This window comes from Amphibalanus amphitrite, unplaced genomic scaffold (genome assembly GCF_019059575.1).
Source record: "Amphibalanus amphitrite isolate SeventyFive unplaced genomic scaffold, NRLGWU_Aamphi_draft 000469F_arrow, whole genome shotgun sequence".
Lineage (NCBI taxonomy): Eukaryota > Metazoa > Arthropoda > Thecostraca > Balanomorpha > Balanidae > Amphibalanus > Amphibalanus amphitrite.
The window spans coordinates 1-19,113 of NW_024881963.1; the positions used below are offsets into that span (position 1 = coordinate 1).

The window sequence follows — 19,113 nt, forward strand, 5'->3', positions numbered from 1 at the left end:
ATCGGAGAGGAGAGAGAGAGGAGAAGAGAGCGAGAGAGAGAGGAGAGAGGAGAGGGGGAGAGAGAGAGAGAGAGAGGAGAGAGAGAGAGGGAGGAGAGAGAGAGAGGAGAGAGAGAGAGAGGAGAGGGAGAGGAGAGAGAGAGAGAGAGAGAGAGAGAGAGAGAGAGAGAGGAGAGAGAGAGAGAGAGAGAGAGAGAGAGAGAGAGAGGAGAGGAGGAGAGAGAGAGAGAGAGAGAGGGAGAGAGAGAGAGCGAGAGAGGAGAGAGAGGAGAGAGCAAAACAACCTCAAACACTGCCTGATTTGGATGGGTATCACTACAAAAGTACATCAACGTTCCCTTTCACCTTTAAGTGGGACGTTTGCAAGGCCCCGGGACAGTTTTTGGTTAAGTGCCTACCCATGACACCTTCTAAAAAATCCTGTAGCAGGCATGGGCGTCGAAAGCGGGGAGGGCGGGGGACGGCCCCCCCCCCCCCAGTCGAGAAATCCGAGGGGGACGTCCCCCCCCAAAAGAAACGCCTAAGGATGGCAATTTGCAGCAGTTATTCACAATAAGGAGCCATGTAAACAGAAACAAACCTACAAAATAATTTGGATTATGATCAGTTCGACCGTGCACAAATAAGACCTCTGGTGAATGTAAATGTGCTTGAGCAGCTTGTTAAATTCGGACCTGTCAAAGACCGGCAAACAAGGGTGGCGCCACAGGGAAGGGGGTGCTGGGATTTCTGCTCCATGTACATCACCGGTGCATTAGGAAATTTGTGGCATAGATCTTAGTCACGTCAAGTGGGTGTAACTGACCAGTAGACAAGCTACAAAGGGTGCTCTACCTTCCAGAAATGCTGCAACAAGGCAAAAAGGCTAATTTCAGATCACTTACCTACTGCTTCATTGTCCCTTTGACTTGACACAAGATTGCAGATGCAGACATACAAATCTGAATTAAAAATGGATGGCACTGATCATACTGATACCCTTACTGGACCACAAAACTTAGAGGCAGGGCTTCTTGACTTGGTGGCCTGACTTAATCCTTGCCCGCACATGGGGGGGGGGGGGATTGCCACCCCCCCCCTCCCCAGGTAGTTTTCCTGTTCTGCACTTAACATTTTTAAAGCTAGAAGCCTGATTCTTGTATAGCTGCTCCTCTATCTTTTCTCAGTGTCCACTGAAAATTTCAAGTTTCTGTGGTTTTTGGTAGATATGATTTTGTTTTTCAGGTCATGTCATGACCCAAATCAGTCGGGCGCACTAGGGTAATTCCGTTCCATATATAGAAACGTTTCTATATTTGGAAACGTTTCTATATTTGAAATGTTTTTTGTTCCATATATAGAAACGCTCGTTCCATAAATAGAAACGCCAACCTTCCGGACGATTTATTTTAAAGCAAGATGCGTTATATACCTTAACTTTCTAGATGGTGGAATGCCATCTAGTGGCAACAAGGAAGCACTCAGGTGAAAATGACATGTCAATTTCGCCAAAACTTTAAACATCTATTTAGCCCAAATTAGCCAATATTCTGCCAAAAATCAGCCCAAATCAGGTTCTGGACGTCATATTTGAAGGGAAACCTTAATGGAAGTTTTCTCTTATTCGCAATTTCTTCTACATTTTACACAAACCGGAAATCAAATCGTCGTCATTACCATGGGCCACCATGGATTTCTTCGGGCCTCCTTGCGATTATAAACTCAAATGTTGGTTTGTCACTGGTGGTAACCGTTTTGTGCGAAATTTCGCCAGAGCTTGCGAAGATCGTCAAACAGGTGAGCGTGCACCTACCGTTTCCAAATATAGAAACGAGCGTTTCCATATTTGGAACAAGCATTTCTATATATGGAACATCGTTTCCAAATATAGAAACGTTTCTATATATGGAACGGAATTACCCTAGTGCGCCCGACTGAAATGACCAAAACTCAATATCTTGCGTTAGCTATGGGTCTTTGACACCTTGACTTCGGTATGTTTTTGCAAGTCTTACCTCCCACCTATCATGAAACCTGTTATTCGACAATGTGCAGATGTCAGGGTCAGGGTCAAGGTGAACCTAGGTCATCTAAAAACATTGCATTTTAGGCTTGCTGAATTTCCTTTTCATGATTTTTTTTACTGCATTTTTGGTAAAAGATCGGAGGTCAGAGAGTGAGAGGCCATCGTAACCTAGCGTTTTCATTGTAGTTACTTCAATCTGATAAGTGTCACGCAATCTTATAAAACACTTACTCTTCACATTTACACCAAGTTTCCTGCAAAATCTTACCTTGAAACACTAGAAAAATCGATGGAAAAACGACTCCCTCATGGGGACCCTTAGAGGGGCTTCGGTAAAAACTGGATTGCGTCAGCTGGCTGGCCAGCTGACGACGTACGATAGGTATTTAATATAGATATAAGCGAGGCAGTAAGATGGACATAGATATTTCAAATGGCTTTCAATGAAAAATTGATAGGTAAATATTTATTCTTTTATATCTAGCATTGATATGTAAGAAGCTCTGCTAGCGCCACCATACGGCGCCAGCTGGCAAATAATCCAGTTAATACCAGAGCCCCCTTAGAGCACACTAACCCGCGCCATTACCATCACGGTCGATCAGGGTCCGATGGGTCCGATCGGTATATGTCAAGTTTAGGTCCTAACTACAATTGTGACGCTGTTGATACGAATATGAAACAGCAAAAATTTTAGGTTTTAGGTTAGGTTAGGTTGTAGGTTTGTAGGTTTTAGGATGTAACGGAAGTTAGCAGGGATTCAGCAGGGGTTCAGCAGGGATTCAGCAGGGATCGACAGCCCCTCCGATTTCGCTGAATTTTGGTGGAGAGGTGCAGAATAGTGTCCTCTATCGAAAATCCTAGTGCCAAAATGCGGGGAATCCATCAGGGGGGCCACAAATCCCAAAAAACAGTATGCCCTCAGGGCACAATCGACGAACTTTGAAAACCCTACTTCTAGCCGTCCAAACAGCTAAAAAAGCACGTCATTCGAAAGAGGACAAAATTTTACGTACAACGGTACCAAATATAGGGGTCTAGCGCCCCCCCTGAACCGAACAAAACAGCTTCAAATATATGGGCCCGGGAGTATACCCTCGGGGCATAAATTAACGTTTTCAACAATTTCAGGCCTATAACATCGACAAAATCCAGCAATATGCACATCATTGGAAAGAGCGTAATTACCCAAACAAAAAACCCAAGTAACATTTTTCGATGGGGCCCACCTGGGGCCCACGAGACCCAATTGAAATTTGGGGCCCAATGGGGCGGCCCCTACGATTTTCTTTAAAATTGGCACAGACACTCTCCTGGGCCCCCTCTTCAATCTGGCTGAAGAAACCTACCGGGGAATCCGAAGGAAGGGGCCCAAAAAGGGCCCCAAAGAGGCTCTTTCTAAGTATTGCCCCTAATTTCGCAACCAACCCCGGCAATATGCACATCATTGGAAAGAGCGTAATTTCCCAAACAAAAAACCCAAGTAACATTTTTCGATGGGGCCCACCTGGGGCCCACGGGACCCAATTGAAATTTGGGGCCCAATGGGGCGGCCCCTACGATTTTCTTTAAAATTGGCACAGACACTCTCCTGGGCCCCCTCTTCAATCTGGCTAAAGAAACCTACCGGGGAATCCAAAGGAAGGGGCCCAAAAAGGCCCTTTCTAAGTATTGCCCCTAATTTCGCGACCAACCCCGGGAATATGCACATCATTGGAAAGAGCGTAATTTCCCAAACAAAAAACCCAAGTAACATTTTTCGATGGGGCCCACCTGGGGCCCACGGGACCCAATTGAAATTTGGGGCCCAATGGGGCGGCCCCTACGATTTTCTTTAAAATTGGCACAGACACTCTCCTGGGCCCCCTCTTCAATCTGGCTGAAGAAACCTACCGGGGAATCCAAAGGAAGGGGCCCAAAGAGGGCCCCAAAGAGGCCCTTTCTAAGCATTGCCCCTAATTTCGCGACTAACCCCGGCAATATGCACATCATTGGAAAGAGCGGAATTTCCCAAACAAAAAACCCAAGTAACATTTTTCGATTGGGCCCACCTGGGGCCCACGAGACCCAATTGAAATTTGGGGCCCAATGGGGCGGCCCCTACGATTTTCTTTAAAATTGGCACAGACACTCTCCTGGGCCCCCTCTTCAATCTAGCTGAAGAAACCTACCGGGGAATCCAAAGGAAGGGGCCCAAAGAGGGCCCCAAAGAGGCCCTTTCTAAGTATTGCACGTTATTTCGCGACCAACCCCGGCAATATGCACATCATTGGAAAGAGCGTAATTTCCCAAACAAAAAACCCAAGTAACATTTTTCGATGGGGCCCACCTGGGGCCCACGGGACCCAATTGAAATTTGGGGCCCAATGGGGCGGCCCCTACGATTTTGTTTAAAATTGGCACAGACACTCTCCTGGGCCCCCTCTTCAATCTGGCTGAAGAGACCTACCGGGGAATCCAAAGGAAGGGGCCTAAAGAGGGCCCCAAAGAGGCCCTTTCTTAGTATTGCCCCTAATTTCGCGACCAACCCCGGCAATATGCACATCATTGGAAAGAGCGTTATTTCCGAAACAAAAAACCCAAGTAACATTTTTCGATGGGGCCCACCTGAGGCCCATGGGACCCAATTGAAATTTGGGGCCCAAAGGGGCGGCCCCTACGATTTTCTTTAAAATTGGCACAGACACTCTCCTGGGCCCCCTCTTCAATCTGGCTGAAGAAACCTACCGGGGAATCCAAAGGAAGGGGCCTAAAGAGGGCCCCAAAGAGGCCCTTTCTAAGTATTGCCCCTAATTTCGCGACCAACCCCGGCAATATGCACATCATTGGAAAGAGCGTAATTTCCCAAACAAAAAACCCAAGTAACATTTTTCGATGGGGCCCACCTGGGGCCCACGGGACCCAATTGAAATTTGGGGCCCAATGGGGCGGCCCCTACGATTTTCTTTAAAATTGGCACAGACACTCTCCTGGGCCCCCTCTTCAATCTGGCTGAAGAAACCTACCGGGGAATCCAAAGGAAGGGGCCCAAAGAGGGCCCCAAAGAGGCCCTTTCTAAGTATTGCCCCTAATTTCGCGACCAACCCCGGCAATATGCACATCATTGGAAAGAGCGTAATTTCCCAAACAAAAAACCCAAGTAACATTTTTCGATGGGGCCCACCTGGGGCCCACGGGACCCAATTGAAATTTGGGGCCCAATGGGGCGGCCCCTACGATTTTCTTTAAAATTGGCACAGACACTCTCCTGGGCCCCCTCTTCAATCTGGCTGAAGAAACCTACCGGGGAATCCAAAGGAAGGGGCCCAAAGAGGGCCCCAAAGAGGCCCTTTCTAAGTATTGCCCCTAATTTCGCGACTAACCCCGGCAATATGCACATCATTGGAAAGAGCAGAATTTCCCAAACAAAAAAACAAGTAACATTTTTCGATTGGGCCCACCTGGGGCCAACGAGACCCAATTGAATTTTGGGGCCCAATGGGGCGGCCCCTACGATTTTCTTTAAAATTGGCACAGACACTCTCCTGGGCCCCCTCTTCAATCTAGCTGAAGAAACCTACCGGGGAATCCAAAGGAAGTGGCCCAAAGAGGGCCCCAAAGAGGCCCTTTCTAAGTATTGCACGTTATTTCGCGACCAACCCCGGCAATATGCACATCATTGGAAAGAGCGTAATTTCCCAAACAAAAAACCCAAGTATCATTTTTCGATGGGGCCCACCTGGGGCCCACGGGACCCAATTGAAATTTGGGGCCCAATATGGCGGCCCCTACGATTTTCTTTAAAATTGGCACAGACACTCTCCTGGGCCCCCTCTTCAATCTGGCTGAAGAGACCTACCGGGGAATCCAAAGCAAGGGGCCCAAAGAGGGCCCCAAAGAGGCCCTTTCTTAGTATTGCCCCTAATTTCGCGACCAACCCCGGCAATATGCACATCATTGGAAAGAGCGTAATTTCCCAAACAAAAAACCCAAGTAACATTTTTCGATGGGGCCCACCTGAGGCCCACGGGACCCAATTGAAATTTGGGGCCCAAAGGGGCGGCCCCTACGATTTTCTTTAAAATTGGCACAGACACTCTCCTGGGCCCCCTCTTCAATCTGGCTGAAGAAACCTACCGGGGAATCCAAAGGAAGGGGCCTAAAGAGGGCCCCAAAGAGGCCCTTTCAAAGTATTGCCCCTAATTTCGCGACCAACCCCGGCAATATGCAAATCATTGGAAAGAGCGTAATTTCCCAAACAAAAAACCCAAGTAACATTTTTCGATGGGGCCCACCTGGGGCCCACGGGACCCAATTGAAATTTGGGGCCCAGTGGGGCTGCCCCTCTTTGGGCCCCTTCCTTTGGATTCCCCGGTAGGTTTCTTCAGCCAGATTGAAGAGGGGGCCCAGGAGTGTCTGTGCCAATTTTAAAGAAAATCGTAGGGGCCGTCCGATTGGGCCCCAAATTTCAATTGGGTCCCGTGGATCCCAGGTGGGCCCCATCGAAAAATGTTACTTGGGTTTTTTGTTTGGGAAATTACGCTCTTTTCAATGATGTGCATATTGCCGGGGTTAGTCGTGAAATTAGGGGCAATACTTAGAAAGGGCTTCTTTGGGGCCCTCTTTGGGCCCCTTCCTTTGGATTCCCCGGTAGGTTTCTTCAGCCAGATTGAAGAGGGGGCCCAGGAGAGTGTCTGTGCCAATTTTAAAGAAAATCGTAGGTGCCGCCCCATTGGGCGTCAAATTTCAATTGGGTCTCGTGGGCCACAGGTGTGCCCCATCGAAAAATGTTACTTGGGTTTTTTGTTAAGGAAATTCCGCTCTTTCCAATGATGTGCATATTGCCGGGGTTGGTCGCGAAATAAGGGGCAATACTTAGAAAGGGCCTCTTTGGGGCCCTCTTTCGGCCAGTTCCTTTGGATTCCCCGGTAGGTTTCTTCAGCCAGATTGAAGAGGGGGCCTAGGAGAGTGTCTGTGCCAATTTTAAAGAAAATCGTAGGGGCTGCCCCATTGGGCCCCAAATTTCAATTGGGTCCCGTGGGCCCCAGGTGGGCCCCATCGAAAAATGTTACTTGGGTTTTTTGTTTGGGAAATTACGCTCTTTCCAATGATGTGCATATTGCCGGGGTTGGTCGCGAAATTAGGGGCAATACTTAGAAAGGGCCTCTTTGGGGCCCTCTTTCGGCCCCTTCCTTTGGATTCCCCGGTAGGTTTCTTCAGCCAGATTGAAGAGGGGGCCCAGGAGAGTGTCTGTGCCAATTTTAAAGAAAATCGTAGGGGCCGCCCCATTGGGCCCCAAATTTCAATTGGGTCCCGTGGGCCCCAGGTGGGCCCCATCGAAAAACGTTACTTGGGTTTTTTGTTTGGGAAATTACGGTCTTTCCAATGATGGGCATATTGCCGGGGTTGGTCGCGAAATTAGGGGCAATACTTAGAAAGGGCCTCTTTGGGGCCCTTTTTGGGCCCCTTCCTTTGGATTCCCCGGTAGGTTTCTTCAGCCAGATTGAAGAGGCGGCCCAGGAGAGTGTCTGTGCCAATTTTAAAGAAAATCGTAGGGGCCGCCCCATTGGGCCCCAAATTTCAATTGGGTCCCGTGGGCCCCAGGCGGGCCCCATCGAAAAATGTTACTTGGGTTTTTTGTTTGAAAAATTCCGCTCTTTCCAATGATGTGCATATTGCTGGGGTTGGTCGCGAAATTAGGGGCAATACTTAGAAAGGGCCTCTTTGGGGCCCTCTTTGGGCCCCTTCCTTTGGATTCCCCGGTAGGTTTCTTCAGCCAGATTGAAGAGGGGGCCCAGGAGAGTGTCTGTGCTAATTTTAAAGAAAATCGTAGGGGCCGCCCCATTGGGCCCCAAATTTCAATTGGGTCCCGTGGGCCCCAGGTGGGCCCCATCGAAAAATGTTACTTGGGTTTTTTGTTTGGGAAATTACGCTTTTTCCAATGATGTGCATATTGCTGGATTTTGTCGATGTTATAGGCCTGAAATTGTTGAAAACGTTTATTTATGCCCCGAGGGTATACTCCCGGGCCCATATATTTGAAGCTGTTTTGTTCGGTTCAGGGGGGCGCTAGACCCCTATATTTGGTACCGTTGTACGTAAAATTCTGTCCTCTTTCGCATGACGTGCTTTTTTAGCTGTTTTGACGGCTAGAAGTAGGGTTTTCAAAGTTCGTCGATTGTGCCCTGAGGGCATACTGTTTTTTGGGATTTGTGGCCCCCCTGATGGATTCCCCGCATTTTGGCACTAGGATTTTCGATAGAGGACACCATTCTGCACCTCTCCACCAAAATTCAGCGAAATCGGAGGGGCCGTCGATCCCTGCTGAATCCCTGCTGAACCCCTGCTGAATCCCTGCTAACTTCCGTTACATGGTTTTAGGTTGTAGGTAGGTAGGTTTGTAGGTTAGGTTAGGTTAGGGTAGGTTTGTAGGTTGTAGGTTGGTAGGTTATAGGTAAGTAGGTAAGGTTAGGTCAGGTTTGATTATGTTTTTTCTTTTATTTGCAAGACATATGAGTATCATTTTTGGATTCAGGATGTCAAATAATGTAAAAATATGAAAAATTTATCAATGAAATCTTCTTAGGACTTAAACAATGTCATGCGTCCGATCTACTCAAGGATGGACCGGGGACCGGGCCTTGGATGCAAGCGATGCAAGATTATGAGATGATGTTTTTCGTACCCCAGCGTAGATGGGTAGCCATTCGGCTTCCACGGTTGACAGTGATGACATCAGTCATCTTTTGCAAGCTCGTTAAAGAATTTGGGCTGTACGGGGACTCGAACCGCGGGCCTTTGGATTAGCGCTCCAATGCTCTACCTCTGAGCTATACATACCAAGTACTTTAATGAGCTTTCTGCCAAGTTTTATGCGGATCATTCTTAGGTGTAAAAAAAAAACCGATGCAAGATTACTTTTTATAGACCTCACTACCCTGTCAAGCATATATCGGGGTTACATGAGCACAGTAAATACGTATTTAGCCGCTAATTCGAATAAGGAACGCATTACCGACTCATGTAGCCACCTGCTAGTACGAATCGGCGATCCGATCCGCGGTTACATGAGCAAAGCAAATACGTATCACGATCGGATTCACCGCTAATGCGAATCAGGAGCGTACTACCGACTCATGTATCCACCTGCTAATACGAATCGGCGGTCCGAACAAAATCCGCTGAGAAACAGGCTTAGGAGCGAATAGGACCAAGATACGTATTACAGGAACTATTTCTTCCCAAAAAGAAACATTAAAATGCAAAATTATAGGTACCTTTTTCATTTTCTTCTTTTGGAAATATTATTAAAAAATTATGTGGGTATTCTGTCAAGTTTTCAAAAATAAATATCGTGAAAACCAAAAAGTAAAAATCTAAGTACTTTCAGTTGAAACATTTTTCTGACAGCACTACAGACGAATCAAGAGAGGCAAGTGCCCAATGAGTCAAAGCAAGACAAATTTATGTTCAACTTTTTTTTGTTAAGTTAATTGAGAATGATCAGAGCAGATTAAATGCAAAAAAGACATCAGATAATAAATTTTTAATTCAGTCACCTCTATTGCTACGGAAATGCGCCACATTTGTATGCTATTCCGTTTGTAATGCGCATCGGGCCGAGAGCCAAACTAGATCCGTTTGACGTCACTAAAACGAATTTGCTCATGTAGTCGGTGCCGTGAATAAGTTCTAGGGGAGCTGATGCGAATTAGCGTAGTACCTACGTATTTGGAACGGATCGCTCATGTAGCCGATTTGTACGACTCGGACCGGAACTGGACGTATTTCACAAGAACTATTCTTTGCTGAATGGAAGCGTCAAAATGCAAAATGATAAGCCTTTTTTATTGAATGCTTCGTAGAAAATAGCAAAAAAAAATTGGTGATATTTTTGTTTAGTCTTTGAAGGTGAATTCGGTAAATAGCAAAAATAAAATGAATGAAATATTTTGATGGATAAATTTATTCTGACCACCCTGCTGTCGCTGCATGGCTAATCAGTGCTCAGTGATTTAAAACACGAAAACTTTGTTTTCAATTTTTGATTTCATGTTTCTTTTTGAATGTTTTTGAGCATATCAAATGATGTTATATCGTGCAATAATAAAAATTTAGTTCGGTCGTCCCTGTAAATGCCGCAACTGCGCCATGACTGTACGCTAATCCTATTCCGTTTGTGATGCGAATTACCGGCCGTCGGGGAGTCAGCCCGGGTGAGCCAAACAAGATCCGTTTGACGTAGATAAAACGAATTAGTCTCATGTAACCGGTGCCGTAGATACGTTTGTGGGGAGCTGATGCGCATTAGCGTAGTGCGTATTTGGAACGGATCGCTCATGTAACCCCGGTAATAGATATACAGACTAGATAGGACACGCCCATTGGCTCCCCATACTAGCGAACATGTAGGTCAGGCGGCCATGTTGGGGCAGCCGTCTACATAGACTCGCATTTGCTACAACACGTAAAGTGGATGGGGCTGGAGCGGTTTCGAGCCCGTTTTCCAAACCGATTTTTGAGTTATTGGGATGCTGCAGATGGCCAGTATGGTTATGAAATGATTAGTTAGAGCCTATAACCTCACCAAATGTATTTGAAATCAATTTTTTATCATCGTACCGTACCGCAGCGAGGGATTAGTCACCCCTTGTTCCCAGACGGTTTACTCGTGCTTGTTCGGTACACGCTGGCCTCAGAGAGCTGAAAGTTGGTACAACTGACCTTTCATTAAATCCGGATCTTATGACACTAATCACCCTTTCAGGTCATGCCCGGTCACTGACCTATGACGTCATAATAAAGCCACCGCGCGGTCATGACATGCCGCAACTTCGCAATGCCTTCAGTGCCACTGCCAGAGGAGCTTTCACAGGGAGATCAAACTAACAGAACCTTGTACCCTCCAGAGGACTTATAGCTTGTATATCTAATATTTTTCCTGACGGTCACCTGAGGTCAGGTCAGTCACGTGACATCGCCATCACAAGTCAATGGGGAAAGGTGGTAACTGCTATTTTGGTGCCAAAAATGATTGAAGATTATGCAAACGCACGAAACCATGAGATAATACACATCTTGTAAACCAATTTTTAACTTTTGCACCGTTTACTTTAGCGACATAGATTACGTCACAAAGCCAGAGTCGGAGGTTTAGGTAAATCATTCGATTAAATTGAGCTGGCGAGTCGGGACAGTCACCAATGGACTGAAGACCGTCAAAATCGAAATGAGTTATACGGCCCTCTTAGATCAACGTGACGTAAGGTCAGAATTCTAGGTTGAACTTATCCTAGCACAAGCATATCATCGACGCGCCTGAGCATGGTGACTAGGATAATGCCTATATCGCTAACGTTTATCAGCAAACTAGACGCTACTACATCAGCACCGCCCGTCCTGCCGTCGATGCCGCCACAGACGGGTGCCGCTGCTCCCTGGGAGCCGCCTCGGTGTCCGACCTGCCGTCGGGGCCACCATAGACGGGTGCCGCTATTCCCTGTAGACTGCCTCTGTTGCCTGGTCTGCCGTCGGCCCCCCCCCCCCCCCACCCCCACACACACACATAAACGTGTGCCACTGCTCCCAAGGTGCCGCCCGGCCTGCTGTCGGGGCCGCTACAGACGGATGCAGCTGCTGCCGGAGTGCCGCCCGACCTGCCCATCGGGGCAGCCACAGACGGGAGACGCTGCTCCCTGGGCACCGCCCGGCCCGCCCGTCGAGACCGCCTCTGACGAGTGACGCTCCCTGGGGCGTGCTGTCCGGATCGACATTTTCCCGTTCTTGTGTGCGTTTCGAGACTGCTTGGAACAGGCCAACGTCCTAGTCGGAGCTTTCTCTAGCCTTTGCTTCAGCCCCCGCTGCTCTGGCAGCTATTGAAATGGTCCTGAGGAAAATAAAAACAACCAATCATGCCTACTTCTTAGTTCTCCTATAGGGATAGGGCGATGAGCGGACTCGACACTGACATGCACACACTGCCATGTTCACACACATTCACACATGAGGCGATCAATCATGGTCCATGGAATACAAATCTTTATGAGCGAGAAAGAAATGAGATTGATTATCGAAAAATATTGATATAACTTCAAAAAATATCGGGTTAAATGAGTACGAACTGTCAAACTTGGTATCAAGCATTCTAGAGGCCCATATCTTTGCAGCCATACATGCTGTTTAGCAAACAGTTATCATGTTGTGTAGCTTATCCGTTCTTCCTTGAAATTACGCATTGTTGAAGCATTTGGGGAGTCAACTTGGCACGTTCCACCAGGCACTTACTAAATCATCGGTGCCAAATCTGTTCTGTTTGCAATAACTCCTATTTAATGCCTGGACACATTTTGATGAAACTTTGTGTGTTGTTGGGCACCCACTTCCCTTGGCAATGCAATGAGAAATGTGGTTTGGTTGCAAGCACGTGCTGGGTATTTTTATGACTCCAGAATGGCAGGATGCATTGCATACAAAATTGGGACACTGGTTGGAGACCAATCTGATGAGTGGCTTATAAGTTTAAGCAATCACTTGAGGCATACTATTGTATGTGTACAATTGTACATGTGCAGAGCACGTATCTATTTCTCACAAACATCTGGAATGATTGTGCTCAAAGTTGGTATGGTATGTTGTAACAGTATAAACAGATCATAGGCTGCTTTCACATGTTAGCAATGACACAGCAGTGGACTCTGCTCACCTTGCACAACTACATGACACTCACCTGCAGGTGGGCAGGGAAGAAAGACCTGATGGGACTGCACCATAGCACAGCCAAACTGGTCTGTGCAATCGAAGGAGCCCTCATCATGAAGTGTGCCGCATGACCAAGCTTGCCCCGGGGCAAGCAAAGCAATACATGTTGCCACCAGCCCATCTTCACCTGAATGCGCCAGTCCTTTCACTGTACACACCTGGGTCTTGAGGAAACCTAGAAAGTGAAAATGACAGGCATCTGTTAATGTGTTGAATAACTGGTAACTTAAGGGGCTGGGTGGAGGTTAGTTCAAATGAAATACCCTTTGTACCTATACATTTATATTCACTGCATCTTGATGCTACTGAACTCCTAACAGACCATTGTTTAATCAATTGTCCTTATGGCCAACTGTTGTTATGGATTGTGATGTATCCACATTAAAACATGAACAGAGACTATCTCACAAATCACATAAGAACAATACTAACTGCAATTTATATCCATTTCTAAAACATCCTCTCAGACTTAACTGAAAAAGACATTTTCTATTTACCTGTGGAGAAACACACCCCTTCTTCCTTCAAACTGGTTGGAGCAGTTGCTAGCTAGGCATCTTGCAGCCTTTTTGAGCACTTGTGAGTTGCACATATAACTGAACCTGAAAGATAGATACAATAACTGATCATTTTCTTGAGTCAATTACCTGGGCTACATTACCAAGTAACTACGCATCAGGAAAGGATTTTCCTACTCGCTCACCGCTGTACTCAGTTTGAAATATGCATTTACCAACTTTGCTCATAAAACCCAGGTCAATGAAGACTTAGGTATTTCAAAGCATTTAGATGGCAAGAGAAATATTGCAATATCTGTAAGGCTATAAAATGGTTCACAATTTTGGAATTTCACATGTAGACCATTGTTTTTAAGGCGCCAACCACAGCCCAGACGGCAATGCCGAAAACATATTGCCAGTGCAGAGCTGCTCATCAGCTGCACAGGGTGGCTTAGATTTGCAGCAGAAAGTTCAACATTTTTGTGTTGAGCATTGCTGGCCATAACATCATACAATGCAGATCTGCTGCACTAGCATATCATATCTACTCCAAGAAAATGGTGAACAGATAGTCAGTCCTCAGAGACATAACGCAGTCACTGACTGCAAGTCAGCATGTGACTTAAATTTCAAGTCTTATATTGCAGCATTTCCTATCAACAGCGAAGATATATAAGCTTCTGGTAAAAATGTAGGTCTTGCCAGTCAGTGCAGCTGATATCTGTTGCAGATTGTCAGAGGACTGAAGCAGACATGTCGCCCCAGCTTGTGCGGCTTGCTGACTGTGTTGACGTGCTTTGCAGTCTGGCGCACAGTAACTTTTCAAAAGCTGAAGTGTTTTAAAATATGAAATGAGGATATTTTTGACATAGTGTTATAATTTAACCTACCATAGGCCTACAATAAAACTCATTTTAGCACCAGCATTCTGCATCACAAACTACACTTTTCAATTCCTAGATCTTTTGTTGTTTATAAAGTAAATAAGGAAGAAAATAAAGGTATGAGATCCTACTGTACTTCCACACAATGTTTTTCCAACAAAATGTACTATCAACCCCTTAAATACCCTCAAATGCAAAGCAGCATACATGTAAGACAATGGCGCCATCCGGGTAACACTCCCTCCTTTCTATCTTCATATATCTAAATCAAAACTAGTTGAGCACAATTCAACCTCCATTTGACATTCTCCAAGCTTCAATCTATGAGCTGAACTCCAGAGACAAACACTATTCACTCTAAAATACCAAAAAATGTGCCGTAAACTTTCCCAATTTCCCGTTCACTTACACAGAACTGCCCCGCCGAGGGCTGCCCCAACATGGCGGCGCCCTCTACATGCCGTCGCTAAACAGCTGCCCTATCTAGTCTGTATATCTATGCTGTCAAGGATCTAACGGATCTACTTTCAGGTGCTCGGTCTCCGCTATGTGGACAATTGCTGCGCAGTAAATACAAAACACAGCAAAATGTGGCAATAAGTGGTGGCCACGAAATAAAAAAGCTTGTCAAGATTTAAATACTTTGATATTTGGTGTTGTTTTTTGTGGTTTAAGACGCATCGTTTTTAAATGAGTTGTATACTAAATGTATGGGCATCATATTAGCTAAAATAATATCCCTAATGTTAAATTTTTAGCTGATCGTTTTGCAGTAGACAAAGTTCCCAGTAGGCATGCCAACGCCGGCCCGACGTCGGCAAACATCGGGGTGACGTCCAGAGGCGGATCCAGCTCAGAGTTTTTTTGGGGGGGGGGCAAACCATAACAATTTATCGATTCTTTCCGTGCCTCGTCCATAGGCGTAATGTTAAAATTATGCCGTTTGGGGGGGGGCAAATGCCCATTTTGCCCCCCCCCCCTGGATCCGCCACTGGTGACGTCGGCATCTCGGCGTCGGCATGCCGACGTCGGTCCGACCCAGGGTACCTACATACTGGGTATACTCAAGTCCGCTCATTGGCCATGCTTACGTCACATATGGAAGGCGCGTCTAGTAGCTAGTAGGAACCAGATTCTAGTATATTTAATGAAATATGGATGATTTTTTGGTAGGTTTATGCTAGGTTCTAGTTGGTACTAGATATGGTATCGATCGTTTATAAGTTTTCATTTATTTTCTTTTGAATAAATGTTCATTCTGATTCCAAAAGAATTAAAACATTATTTTTCATAATAACTTATTGTAGTTTATTTTATTTGTACGTGATAGATACAGCTACGTTTAAACAATTAACAAGATTAGTCAGCTGACTGGATTTCGCCGAACATCCGTTCTTAACGGCGCTACGTTCAAATAAGCATACCGTGGTGCTCTTTGTGGCGCGGGCGCTGGAATTCGGCGTCTTTTGTGCGTTGGCAGATTGATATGGACGACGGTGAAAACAGGGCGCCTGGGGCGATTTGATCAAGGTTCGTGAAATTTACACGTGACGTTTGGCATATAGAAGGCCCATGAAGCGGGAGAAGTTCCAAATGTCACGTGACTAAAATGCCCTCCGGCGCCCTGTTTTCACCGGCGTCCATTGATATGATTAGTGCAGTGACATTATTTCATTTTTTTTTTGCTAGCTTGTGGTTGGTGATAGTTTTCTGGTCAATATAGTCAATTGAATTTCCTGGTCAATTGAAGATGCCCGGTTGTGCAGTCCCTGGCTGTAAACACCATACTAACTCCCCCCAGTAATATTATTTGTCAATAACAATTAAGTCAATAACAATTTAGCTATCTGATTGGCAAAAATCATTACACGGACCTAGGATAAACATACATACGCCATGAAGGATGAAAACAATCATGAGTTGGGAGGTTACCCCTACAGATAAATCGCAGTGTAAGTAACCTTATTACGATATCAAGTTTTTTAACGTTGTGCGTATAGAACCGTGTGACGATTTGTGTGAACCATCTTACAAACATATTCTGAATTCTGAAATATTTCTAATGATAATTTTCAGCGACCATTGCTGCAGCTTCATACAAATTTCTTCCTGCTCGCAACCTTAACGCTCCGCCTATGTCATTTAGTAGCCGAGTCCCCTGCATTTACAGGGGGTTCATACACTGTCTGACATTGCGCTCAGGCCGCCCCGAGTACAATCTCTGACAGGGGAATTCCGCCCGAGGCGTCTGGCCGGCGGCCCGGGGGAGCCTGCGCTCAGAAACATGGATTGAGGGGTGAGACTAAATGCTTACTTCGAAATCTAAGCTGCGTTGCGGCATTGGCGGTTATGTGCGGCGTGTATGCCGCATGCTTAGCAAGCGGCGACCACTAAATTAAAAACTCAATAGCTTTGACCTGTTTTCAATGGATAACACTGCATACCAAAAATGTCCATCGCTCTCGTCATAGGATATTTAGATTTAAATAACTAACTTATCTACATCATCGTTTTGAACCAAATTAATACTTTCAACTTGACCCTCGCCCGTATTGGTGCTTTTCCAGCCGCGAACGTATAAGGTATAACCCCTTGCCGTTTCGCTCCTGATCAAGCTAGAGCTTCGCGGAAAAAACGAGCGTGTTGCCCGTGACGAGAGGAAGCCGGTGATACCCAATTTTAAGGTCCTAGGTCATCGGTTGACCTTCCAGGTCAGGTCAATGACCCAAAAAACGGGAAAATCAGGACCTGTTAGAACGTCGTAGTGTGGCTGCCATGGGGTTTTTCGGGGTGCTGATCACGAATATCATGCTAGTTTTGATCACAGATGATGTCTTCATTCATTTAGGCCAGGTCGGGTCAGGTCAGGTCAGGTCAACCAGTAGAGGTCCTGCCGGGTATTTGTAGTGGGTGTCAACCGCCTCTGACAGCCTCGTAGCATGTTACGAAGGCACCAAAACTACTTTGTAAACGTTCATGTGGTTGCCAAATTCGAATTCAGGTCGAAAAACTGGCCTAGAAACATGTCAAACTCGAAAAAGTGAACCGAGGTCACCAAAGGTCAATGACCTGACCTGACCTTCAGGTGACCTTGACACCCACCCTGATGCATGGGGGCAAGATCATATCACATGTTTGAACGCTTGAAACCACGAAAAGACTGCAAACGCGCTGCTAATGCGAGCCGACATACGCTGAATCGCGGTTCCGGCCAAACATGGTCTCGAAAAGTAGGTCACAGGTCAAAGGTTATTTGCGTCAGGGTCATGAAATTTTCAGGGTAGGTGTAAAATTGATCAACGCGAGGGTACTAAAAGTTACGTCGTGATCGGCCGCTTTTTACGCGAGTTATTCGCGAAAAACCGAGGGGAGTCCGTTCGACCCCCCCTAAAGGGCGAGGGTTAACTCACAGTCCGAACTCCGAACAAGTTCGGTCTTGTTTGTGAATTTGTCGGAGCATCACCTAAATCTAGTAGAGATGATGGAGGGAAACTAGGCTTTTAAGGAGGGAAGGGAGTCGGTGACGGTCAGGGACACTACAAGCAGAGCAGTCATAGGCTGGTGACAGGGCTGACACCATGTTTTGATAGCATGACTGAAACAGACTTTTTGGGTAGCCAGGAAATCGCATGCGAGAGCCTATTGAAATTCTTACATCGGCCTTTATATGCACCAGTCGTATACAGGTGCGGGATTTGGCATACGATTTCCAGACAATCGAAAGACTGTTTGGAGCCAACGAAGGAAGGAATGAGTGAGTACTAAGTTGAAAGCAATAATTTGGTTCAAAATGATGATGCAGATAACTTAGTTATTTAAATCTAAATATCTTATGACGAGAGCGATTGGCATTTTTGGTATGCAGTGTTATTCATTGAAAACAGGTTGGAGCGTTTAAGTCTTTAATTTAGTGGTCGCCGCTTACTAATCATGCGGCATACACGCCGCACATAACCGCCAATGCCGCAACACAGCTTAGATTTCGAAGTAAGCATTTAGTCTCACCCGGATTGAGTTACACTCGATTTGACGGAATTTGAGTACGCTCTGAAACAATCGCGTCGAGAGCCCTTGCTCAGAATTTAATGCTCTTTCTAACGAGCCTAAATATGTAGCAAAATTCACAAAAATGGCGACGTGGATGGGGTAGTTCCATCTGCCCTTTTAACGCGCGGCGGTTGCGGGCGGCTGCGGATCTATGGCCACGGTGACGTCATTGCTACCAAACGACTTGAGAGGGGCCCGGTCCGACCTCGGCACGACGTCGGCTGGACGGCGGGTACGCCCGCATGTACCGTTGTTCTATATACCCTGCATGTACCGACGTCCAGCCGAGGTTTAGCCGACGTCGTGCCGGCGTTGGGCCGAGATCGTTTGCCGAGGTTGAGGTGAGATGACGTCCGGCCGACGTCGGCCGCTGTCTTGACCGTTAAAATAATATGAAATGCGTGTTTCATATTTCATGAAGAGCTGTAGGTATTCAAAATATGTTCAAAGTTACTCCAAACTACTCCAAATCACTTGTTTGTTATATAACTACACCTTTTTGCATTTGAATTCAACCATTCGCCATAACTGTTTGAGGAGCCATTTAGACATTCGGCATTGAGCACAATTATTCCGGCGTTGTGTGTTTCATTTCAGCCAGTCAGCAAAACAGATTGAACACTGAAATGAGCGATCTGCAAAACAGTTTGACACTTCTCCAGGCTTCGGCATTGAGCGAGCTAGCTCGGTATATGACGTAAAGTTTCGGCCAATGATGATTTGTTTTGCACAATGCTGAACCATTCGCTCAATGTCGAGTTGTAGAGGAAGACCGCCGAATAGTTTTGCACAATGGTGATTCTTTGTGACCAACCGCCCATTTGTAGCGCCACCTATATGGCGTACGTGTACAAACGTTTTGTCCAATGGTCAAAAGCTAACGCAAAAAGGTGTATTATATTTTACTTTACGGGTTACGGACAAAAGTACGTATCGCTTA

At 46.2% G+C, this 19,113-nt stretch overlaps 1 long non-coding RNA gene across 1 annotated transcript; it reads right to left on the reverse strand.

Moving 5' to 3' along the window:
- Positions 1 to 12,857: 12,857 nt before the first annotated feature.
- On the reverse strand, positions 12,858 to 14,566 carry LOC122392119. Its single transcript, XR_006258463.1, has 3 exons — positions 14,536 to 14,566; positions 13,240 to 13,344; positions 12,858 to 12,917 (listed from the first exon to the last, which is right to left on the reverse strand). It is a non-coding gene; the product is annotated as an uncharacterized LOC122392119 (long non-coding RNA).
- Between the last annotated feature and the right edge of the window lie 4,547 nt (positions 14,567 to 19,113).